At 38.9% G+C, this 11,558-nt stretch overlaps 1 long non-coding RNA gene across 1 annotated transcript in view; it reads right to left on the bottom strand.

Moving 5' to 3' along the window:
• Nucleotides 1-11,122, bottom strand: part of LOC108529511 (uncharacterized) — a 67,376-nt gene extending 56,254 nt beyond the window's left edge. Inside the window, exon 1 of the long non-coding RNA XR_001885555.1 lies at nucleotides 10,855-11,122. This is a non-coding gene — a long non-coding RNA (uncharacterized LOC108529511). The remainder of the gene's footprint in view (nucleotides 1-10,854) is intronic.
• Nucleotides 11,123-11,558: the final 436 nt, after the last annotated feature.

An 11,558-nucleotide genomic window follows, 5' to 3' on the forward strand; every position in this document is an offset into this window, starting at 1 on the left:
TTTTTTTCCCCCCCCTAAAAAAAAAAAAAAAAAAAAAAAAAAAAAAAAAAAAAAAAAAAAAAAAAAAAAAAAAAAAAAAAAAAAAAAGATGTGTTGTCACCCAGGATTTGTTTTCCCATTTAAAGCGCACAGGCAGATTAGATTTAACATAAATCATTTTTTTCATTGCCTGTCTTCAGCATAGCATAATTCCTTTGCTTAAAGACAGGATCTTGCTATGTTGCCCACACTGGAGTGAAGTGGCATTATCATAGTTCACTGTGGTCCCTTAACTCCTAGGCTCAAGTGATCCTCCTGCCTCAGCCTCCCAAGTAGCTGGGACTACAGGCATGTGCCACCATATCTGACTAATTTTTTTTTTTTTGTAGAAATGGGGTCTTGCTATGTTGCCCAGACTGATCTTGAACTCCTGACCTCAAACGATCCTCCTGCCTCAGCCTCCCAAAGTGCTGGGATTATAGGCATGATCCCACCATGCCTGGCCTAGCATAATTCTTAAGGGCCCTAGGATTTTCAGAAAGGTAAATGAACATTGGCTTCAACTTAAAGTCACCAGCTACATTAGTCCCTAACGAGAGAGTCAGCCTGCCTTTCCTTTGAAGCTTTGAAGCCAGACATTGACTTCTCTTCTCTATCTATGAAAGTCCTAAACGGCATCTTCTTCCATTAGAAGGCTATTCCATCTAAATTGAAAATCTGTTGTTTAGTGTAGCCACTTTCACCAATTGTCTTATTAGCTTGATCTTCTGAATAACTTGCTACAATTTCTTGATCAGCACTTGCTGCTTCACCTTGCATTTTTATGTTTTGGAGATGATGGCTTCTTTCCTTAAACCTCATGAGCCAGCCTCTCCTGGCTTCTAACTTTTCTTCTACAGCTTCCTTACCTCTCTCAACCTTCATAGAATGGAGTTAGAGCCTTGCTCTGGATTAGGCTTTGGCTTCAGGGAATGTCATGGCTTCTTTGATCTTCTACCCAAACTAGTAAACTTTCTTCATATCAGCAATAAGGCTGTTTCACTTTCTTATCATTCATATGTTCACTGGAGTAGCACTTTTAATTTCCTTCAGGAACTTTTCTTTTGTATTTACAATGTGGCTAACTATCTGGTGCAAGAGGTCTAGATTTCAGCCTTTCTTGGCTTTTGATATGGCTTCCTCACTAAGCTAAATCATTTCTAGCTTTTGATTTAAAGTGAGAAGTGTGCGGCTGTTTCTTTCACTTGGACCCTTTAAAGTCAGTGAAATTTCAGGTCTAATATTGAAATTGGCCTAATTTGAATTGACCTAATATTGAAATTGGCCTAATTTCAATATTGTTGTGTCACAGGGAATAGGGAAGTCCAAGGAGAGGGAAAGAGACAGGGGAATGGCCAGTTGGTGGGGCAGTCAGAATGCACACAACATTCATCGATTAAGTTCACCATCTTACAAGGGCGTGGTTCATGGTGCCTAAAACAATTACAATAATGACACCTAAGATCATTGATCACAGATCACCATAACAGATACAATAAGAATGAAAAAATTTGAAACACTGTAAGAATTACCAAATTGTGATACAGAGACAGGAAGTGAGCACATGAAAACATGCCGTTGGAAACATGGTTCTGATAGGCTTGCTTGATGCAGGGTTGCCAAAAATTTTCAATTTGTAAAAAGCACAATACATTCAAAACACAATAAAACAAAGTGCAATAAAATGAGGTATGCCCATACACAAATTAAGCATCATGAAAATTAAAAACTTTTGTGCATCAGACGGCATCATCAAGAAAGTAAAAAGGTAGCCTACAGAATGGGAGAAAATATTTATGAGTCATATATCATATTACAGATTTATATCCAGAATATGTAGAGAACTACTAAACTCAACAACAAAAATATCAGACAAACCAATTCAAAAATGAACAGAGGACTTGAATAGACATTTTTCCAAAAAAAAGATATATAAATAGTCAATAAGCATATGAAATGACACTCAGCATCACTAATCATTAGGGAAATGCAAATCAAAACCACAGTGAGATACTACCTCACACCCAATAGGGTGGCTGTTATTTTTTAAAACCCAGAAAATAAAAAATTGTTGACAAGGATGTGGAGAAATTGAAACCCTTGTGCACTGTTGGTGAAAAGTAAAATGGCAGGGCCATTATGGAAAACATTAAGGCAGTTTCCCAAAAAATTAAAAATAGAATTACCACATGACCTAGCAATTTTTCTGCACATATGCACCAAAGAATTAAAAGGAGGATCTTGAAGAGATATCTGTACACCCATAGTAATAGCAGCATTATTCACAACAGCTAAAACATGGAAGCAATCTAACTGTCCACTGATGAATAAATAAATAAACAACATGTGGTATATCCATACAGTGGAATATTATTCAGCCTTAAAAAGGAAAACAATTCTGACACGTGCTACAACATGGATGAACTTTGAATATGTTATGCTAACAGAAATAAACCATGAATAGACACAAAAAGTCACAAAATGATAAATACTGTATGATTCCACCTCTATGAAGTACCTAGAGTAGTCAGATTCATAGAGACAGAGAGTAGAAAGGTGGTTGTCAACAGCTGGGGAGACTGGAAAGTTACTGTTTAAAGGTTACAGAGTTTCAGATTTGTAAGGTTAAAAGAATTTTGAAGATGGATGGAGGTAATGGCTGCATAACAATATGAATACTTAACACTACTTAACTGTATACTACTTAAAATGGTTAAGATGGTCAATTTAATGTTACTTATATTTTACCAAAATAAAAAAACTTGTATTAACAAAAGATAGTTAATCCCCAAATATCTAGAAATTAATTATATACTTTAAAATAAAAGTAGAAAACATAATGTGGATTGTGTGATCTCTACCAGTATGTTACACTTCTTATTTGACAACATGTATAAAGACATTTTTTTGTGAAATGGTGCTTTATGCAGTAAAGGCCTTCTCATTCCATACAACTTGGATTTGAATTTGGTTGATTTATCAAAAAAGTCTGTTAATTTGTTACAGAATAGGGAAGGAGCCTTTTTGGTTTTATATGAATAGTCTATGAAAAAATAAATAAGAAACTGACATCATTAGCTACCTTTAGGGAAAGGAACGAGGAAAATGCCTACTCAGAATGATAAAATTTATAACAATATTTTGATAGTGATAGCAACTGGATAATATTTATGATAATATTTTAAAATATTTGAAGTAAGTTAAAGCAGCGTAATCTTACACATTTTCAGTTAAAGTATACAATTATGCATTTATCTAGCCATCTTTTCATCTAGACCTAAGGCCTTTTTTCCCCTCATAGTTCCACTGTTTGGATTTCTACATAGCTTTTCTCACAGAAAAACTAAACTTTTAGTGAGTCATCTGTGAGTTCTAGTTTTGTATTCTTTGAGGCATAGTGAGAATTTAAAAATAATCTTCATGCAGAATCCTTTACATATGGAAATTCCTTCTGAAAATTTGTGATTTTTTCTCCAGTCTTTTCTAGTTTTCATAGCACTCTAAATTCAAAATAGTATTTTTGTTACTTGTCTTTATTGAGGCTTTCTAAAACATTCTATCTAGTTAACATAGAAAATATTCATTTCTGGGTATAGTTATATTTTATTATTTACATGATCTAAATAAATTATTAAAATGACAAGTACAACTGACATAAGCAGGTTTAGGAACATATACAACTGATTTGTAGTAGCATCCAATACAACTGGTGGACATATTGAGAGTAGTAAACCAGTCACGAGTGTTTACTGTACTAAAGGCATCACTCTATATGTTTTACAGAGAGAATGAAGAAATATTTAAAAGGAGGTCAATTAACAGAGCTTCTACTATACATTTGGAGATCATGATATTTTCACTAATAACCAAGTTTACTAAATGAGAGTCTCACTGGGCCTGCTTTAGTGAATAATGACACACATTAGTAACTAGCAAGATTAATTTGAAAACAGACAAAATGCTAGAGGCTTTAGACGAAGTAAGGTATTTTAAATAGTTTAAATATATTCTCTGCAATCTTGTTTATGCTGTTCACCTGATAAACAAAGACCAAAAAGAACAAACCAGAGAACAAAAAGAACAACCCAACCTGTCTGCAAAGATTTAGTCAGGTTGCTTTAGCCAGGCGCGGTGGCTCACACCTGTAATCCCGGCACTTTGGGAGGCCAAGGCAGGCAGATCACTTGAGACCAGGAGTTCGAGACTAGCCTGGCCAACATGGTGAAATCTCATCTCTACTAAAAATGCAAAAATTAGCCAGGTATGGTGGTGCATGCCTGTAATCCCAGCTACTCGGGAGGCTGAGGCAGGAGAATTGGTTGAATCCGGGAGGCAGAGGCTGCAGGGAACTGAGATTATGCCACTGCACTCCAGCCTGGGTGACAGAACAAGACCCTGTCTTAAAAAAAAAAAAAAAAAAAAAAGATTTAGCCACTGTCATCCAGCATACTGAAAGGATCCTTGGCCTTCAGTAGGCTGTAACCTTGGGAGGGTAAGGGCCAGGTGTGCCTTGCTTCCCATAACATTCTCACCATCTAGCACACCATCTGACACAAGTGAGTGATCAAATACTGCTTAAATGCATGTATTTAAGCATGGATAAATGAGTGAATGAATGCTTGCAGAAAAGTGCAGAAACTATACTCAACATTAGAGTATCCACTCACTCCAGACAGAGACAAGTGTGAACTAAGAAAGAATCAGGAGAAGGGCCAGGACAGGGCAAGAGTGAGGCAAGAGCAGTTCAGCTTGGATAGGCCCACTCTGCTGGCCTTATACTGGCTTTACATGGTGCAATGTGGACCCAACAGCCTTGCTGTCCACTACCCCAATCCTCCCTGAAGCAGACCCTTACCCAATCCTTATTTACATCACTAAAGTTGCCCAGAACCACTTTCCAACTATATGTGGGATCAGTTAGACTGGGGCGGAAACCACAATAAACAAATTGTGACATACACCTGTCCCTGGACTCATGCAGTTGTTTCTCTCAACTGAAGTTCTCCCCTAGCCTTCCCACTTCTTTCAAGGCAGAGCCAAGCAGCCACCTATGAAATGGCTTGGAGGAGGGGCATGGTCCAAGCCTGTTTGGACCACTCAGATTCTTTGTATTGGAAATTTGAACCAAAAATATGGAGGACAGAGGTGTTTAGTAAGTAACAACTAGAAGCTCTGAAAATATACCAAGGGACTTCTGACTTCTCACATAATGGAGTTTGGAGGTCTACAGAACCTCTCCCCAAAAAGCAATGATGAAGCTGAACAAAATTGTCAAAAACCACTTCAGCACTCTAGAATTCTACCAAAGGGATACAAAAACTGAGAAATATTTTTAATGAAAACTACTAAACTTTAGGTAAGAACAATATGAGTCTATAGCTGCCCACACCCCATGTCCCTAACCCCAGCTCCTTCTGGCACCATGACAACCAACAGCTTTGCCACTGATAATGGAAAGAATACACTTGATTTAGAGCACTGTCAGATGAAGTGATCTCAATGGCAAGCAAACAGGAAGGACCAGTGGCTCCATCAATCTGAGGCTGCAGTTCCATTTTAGCTAAGCAAAGGACTGATGGACTAGTGGGGATTTATCAGTAAGTTTTAAGAGGTAAAACTTAAGCCACAGGGGATTCTTCACATATCCTGGGTTAGCCAGAGGCTGTGTGTATGTATACTAGACACCAAAGAGGACCAAAGGTACCTACACATCCCTGGCCAACAGAGCCTGTGCACATGTGCAGAGGAGATGTAAAGAAATATTAAGGGTACCCACATATCTGTAATTAGCATTCTAGAACAAGAGTAGAGAGAATGGGGCAGAAAAAGTATTTGAAGATAAAATGGCCAAAATCTTCCCAAATACAGCTTTACACATCTAAGAAGCTCAATAAACCCTAAGTAGGATATATAAAAAGAGATCCACACCTAGATCCACAGAGTAAAACTGTTGAAAGCCTAAGACAAAGAAAAACTGTTGTAAACAGAAAGAGAAAAACAAGAACAACAAAACAAAGGACAGCTAACTTCTCATCAGAAACAATGGAGGCCAGAGACAATGGAATGACACATTTAAAGTGCTACATGAAAAGAAAATGTTCGACTAAAATTCCATATACAGCTAAAATAATCCTTCAATGTGGAAGAGAAATAAAGATGTTCACAGATAAACAAAGACTGAGATTATATGTTGCTAGCATGCCTGCCTTACAAGAAATACTAAGTAAAGTCCTTTAGGCTAAACAGACAAGAAATACTAAGTAAAGTCCTTTAGGCTAAACAGAAATGCCCCTATATGATAACTCTACAAAAAGAAACAAAAAGTGCCAGAAATGATATATATGTTAGTAAATATAAAAGATTCTTTGTGTATATTTTTTCTCACTTCTTCTCTTAGCTTCTTTTAAAAATGCAAGGTTGCAATAAAAAATAATTATAACACTGTATTATTGGGTTTATAACATATTTAGATGTAATATAAATGACAATAGTACAGAAGAGAAGGGAAGAAAAAGAGACGTATAGGAGCAAAGTTTCTATATTTCACCAGAATTAGAGTAGCATTTTTCTGAAATAGATCGTGATAAATTAAATGCAGTTGTAATCCTTGGAGCAACCACTGAGAAAATAAAATGAAGATAATTGAAATTATTTTAAACTAAAACACGATTATTTAACATAAAATAAGGCAGGAAAAGAGAAACGAAAAAGACATTAAGCAAATACAAAACAAATAGAAAAAGTCAGGCATGATGGCTCATGTCTGTAATCCCAGCACTTTGGGAGGCCAAGGTGGGTGGATTGCCTGAGCTCAGGAGTCTGAGACCACCAACCTGGGTAACATGGTGAAACCCCATCTCTACTAAAATACAAAAAATTAGCTGGGCGTGGTGGCATATGCCTGTAGTCCCAGCTACTCAGGAGGCTGAAGCATGAGAATTGCTTCAACCCAGGAGGCAGAGGTTGCAGTGAGCCAAGATCACGCCACTGCACTCCATCTTGGGCAACAGAGCAAGACTGTCTCAAAAAAGAAAAGAAAACTGGCAGGTGTTAACCAGTCATATTATTAATCACATTAAACGGGAACAGACTAAAATATCCATTCAAAAGTCAGAGATTGTCAGACTAGATGAAAAAGCAAGATCCAACCGAATGCTGTCAACAAGAGACACAAAAATAGGAAGAGATCTCCCAAGCAAACAGTAACCATAAGAGAGCTGGAGTGGCTATATTACTATCAGACAAAATAGATTTTAATATAAGAAATGTTATTAGAGAGGCCAGGTGTGGTGGCTCCCACCTATAATCCCAGAACCTTGGGAGGCCCAGGGGGGTGGATCACGAGGTCAGGAGTTCGAGACCTGGCTGACATAGTGAAACCCCATCTCTACTAAAAGTACAAAAATTAGCAGAGTGTAGTGGCATACACCTGTAGTCCCAGCTACTCAGGAGGCTGAGGTGGGAGAATTGCTTAAACCCGGGAGGCGGAGTTTGCAGTGAACTGAGACCACACCATTGTACTCCAGCCTGGGTGACAGAGTAAGACTCTGTCTCAAAAAAGAAAAAAAAAGAAAAAAAGAAATGTTATTAGAGACAAAGGATGTTTTATAATGATAAAATTGTAAATACATTAGGAAATACCAATTATAAATATATAGGCACCAAACAACAAAACTCCTAAATACATAAAGCAAAAACTCATGAAAATGAAAGGAGAAATAGATAATTTGACAGTAATACTCAGAGATTTCAATAGGTTACTCAGTAAATGCAGGAAAAAAACACCCAACAAAATCCAGTGCAAATTAATGATTTGAAAAATCATTATGGACATTTGAAAAATCATATGGACAACTGGATATCCATATGCAAAAAAATAAACTTAGATTCTTACCTCATACCATTCACAGAAATTAACTTTAAATAGATCACATGCAAAAAGTTAAACAAAGCTGAGCATGGTGACTCACAACTGTAATCCCAGCACTTTGGGGGGCCGAGGCAGGTGGATCAACTGAGGTCAGGAGTTCAAGACCAGCCTGACAACATGGTGAAACCTCATATCTACTAAAAACACAAAATTAGTTGGGCATGGTGGCACACACCTGTAATCCTAGCTACTTGGGAGCCTGAGACAGAAGAATCACTTGAACCTGGGAGGTGGAGGTTGCAGTGAGCCAAGATCACACCATTGCACTCCAGCCTGGGCAACAAGAGTGAAACTTTGTCTCAAAAAAAAAAAAAGAAAAAAAGTTAAACTTACACTAAGCATGGTAGCTCATGCCTGCAGTCCCAGCACTCTGGGAAGCCAAGGCAGGTGGATTGCTCGAGTTCAGGAGTTCAAGACCAGCCTGGGCAACAAGGTGAAACCCTATCTCTCTCTATTTAATAAAAAATAAAACATTTTTTAATGTATATAAAAAATTTTAAGTTAAATATAGTTAGCACATGACCCAGCAATCCCACTCCTAGATATATGCCCAAGAGAACTGAAAACATGGCCATACAAAAACTTGTACATAAATGTTCATAACAGCATTATTCATCATAAGAGCCAAAAAGTAGAAACAATCCAAATGTCTATCAGTATAGGAATAGATGAACAAAATATTGTGAATCCATACAATGGAATATTATTTGGCCATAAAAAGGAATGAAGTTCTCATACATACTACAACATGGATGAATCCTGAAAACATTATACTGAGTGAAAGAAGCCAGGCATTAAAGGCCACATATTATATGATTCTATTCATGTGGAATGTCTAGAATAGGCAAATGCATAGAGACAGAAAGGAGATTAGTGATTTCCAGGACTAAAGGGAGGGAAAAGTGGGGAGTGACTATGAATAGATATAGGGTTTCTTTTTGGTGATTAAAATGTTCTGGAATTAAATAGGGGTGATATTTGTAGAACTTTATAAATATACTAGAAACACATACTTCTACCTTTCTTAGGTGTAGGCTTTATGGTATGTGAATTATATCTCAGTAAAATTATTTTTAAAAAATAGATCACAGACCTAAACATAAAACCTGGTTGCCTGGGGCTGGGGTTGGGGCTGGAACTGAGTACTAACTGAAAATTGACTCAAGAGGATTATTTGGGATGATGGAAATGTTCTAAAACTGGATTGTGATCATTGCTGCTCTTTATAAACTTACTAAAAATCATTGGATTGTTCATTTATAATGGATGATTTTATGATATGTAGGTTTCACCTAAATAAAGCTGTTTAAAAAATGAATCCAGTGAAAACAGAAATCAAAACATCACATAGTAAATAGCTGGGGAGAAGCTGGGATGAGAATTTATCTTAAAAATGAAATAAAGGAGGATAGGAGGTACTAGGGTAATGAATGTTATGTTTCTTCACCTCTTTATGGGCTATAATTTGTGAAAATTCATTGAGCTGTACTTTTGGGATACATGCACTTTTGTGTATGTATTTCTTATCACAATAGAAAGTTTCTTAAATGACATGGGCCTGGGAGGGGCCATGAATGAGCCAATTAACGAGTTATAGAAGCTGAGAGGCTCAGCTGTGCAGCTGCTCTTGGGTCTCTATGAGATTTCCTGCCTTCCTTATTGCCACCATTTTACAGTAATACCCATTTCTAGAGCTAGCCTGAGCAAGTTTCTGTTTCTTACTATTAAAAAGCCTCATTAATACATCCACAAATACAGCTACTGAAATTAATGAAATCCACAAATACACCTCCAGAAGGGCAGGGGATTTTGTACATTGCTAAATCCCCAGTGTCTAGAACAATATCTGTCAGGTTTTTTTTTTTTTTTTTTTTTTGAGACGGAGTCCAGCTCTGTTGCCCAGGCTGGAGCGCAGTGGCCGGATCTCAGCTCACTGCAAGCTCCGCCTCCCGGGTTTACGCCATTCTCCTGCCTCAGCCTCCCGAGTAGCTGGGACTACAGGCACCCGCCACCTCGCCCGGCTAATTTTTTGTATTTTTTAGTAGAGACGGGGTTTCACCGGGTTAGCCAGGATGGTCTCCATCTCCTGACCTCGTGATCCGCCCGTCTCGGCCTACCAAAGTGCTGGGATTACAGGCTTGAGCCACCGTGCCCGGCCCTTGTCAGGTTCTTATGTATATTCCTTGAATGAGTAAATGAATGAGCAGAGGAATAGCTGTAGAGAAAGGAAGGTGTAGAGCAAGAGACTTGCAAACACAGACATTTTTCAGTACAGCCTGGCCAGTGTCAGGGGTAGGGGTCAGAGGATGAATAATGCCTCCTGGGAATGTCAGGAAAATGTCACAGAGGAGGAGACCTGAGAGCTGGGTCTTGAAGAATGAGTAGGAGTTTTCCAGGGAAAGAATACAGGACAGTAGGATAGACAGAAATAAACACAGATAGAATCACACTGTTCTGAAAGAGGCTGGCATTCTTGGGGACCCTAAGAAGGCTCATGTGGCAGAAGGGCAGGGTCACAGTTGACAACAAGCAAGAGATAAGACTGGAGAGAGAAGCTAGGGATAGATGGAGAGACTCACCTATTCCAAGCCAAGACATTTCAACAGACTCCCGTAGGAATCATAACCAGAAGAGAATTTTCACCGGGGGTCAAATTGGCTTTTTAGGAAACTCACTTTGGCTGAGGCAAGGAGAGTTTCTCCTCTGAGTTCATGGGTCATCTCTTCTGTTGGTATCGACACGTCCTCTCCTCTATGTCTCTCTCTTTCTCCACATTCTCTTCTCTGTCTCCCTCCCCCGACCCATGTATTCATGTCTGGATATCTCTTTTCTGTGTCTGGATTTCTTTCCATTTTTCTCTCAAGACATCACTCCTTGAAAATGTCCCTCAACCCTTTCCATCTTACTTGTGCCCAAACAGCTTTGATTCCATCTTCAGGACTCATTCATGTCCACCAGGCTGGAGTCCTTCATAAAGAAGTAACACAAGATTTCCTCTTGAAAAACAAGCTCTTCCGGGCTTCACCAGTTACAGATGAGAAGCCTGGAGGAAGGGGAGTATCTGAGCCACCCTCTACCTGGCCCAGAAACAGTGAGCCACCACCCTCCAAGACCTGCATGGATCCAATGAAGCAGAAACACCATGCTCTCCTCTCAGGCATCCTGATACCACTCACAATGTGAAAGGGGCCAATGGCTCAGAAGCCACTGCCCTTCCGGCCTCCTCCAGCAAATCCTAATGCCCAGTTCTCATGCCAATGACCTTCCACTCTGAAATGCTTCCTGGCATCCACCCATCCTCCCAGGAGCTGGACAACCAGGTCAAGGAGAAAACAGCCCCTCTACCACACTGAGCCAAGGACCCCTCTCCAGGACAATTCTCTTCCCTGAGACAAGAGGGTCAAACTGCTCTTCTAGATATGACCTCAGAGATGTGCAACCAGGGCCCTGGCCCAATTTATCACCACGGGGCTATAATTAGGTTTGTTAACATACAGTCGAGTGTAGTCTTGTTGACTAGGAACTTAATCACGTTACTATTGAGTTCCTGTACGCATTGCTCGGGGTGACTGTTTTACTTGTAGAGTTATAGCCAAGCCCAACGGGAGGA

The sequence above is a fragment of the Rhinopithecus bieti genome, unplaced genomic scaffold, assembly GCF_001698545.2.
Source record: "Rhinopithecus bieti isolate Rb0 unplaced genomic scaffold, ASM169854v2 scaffold_6022, whole genome shotgun sequence".
In the NCBI taxonomy this organism is placed as follows: Eukaryota; Metazoa; Chordata; class Mammalia; order Primates; family Cercopithecidae; genus Rhinopithecus; species Rhinopithecus bieti.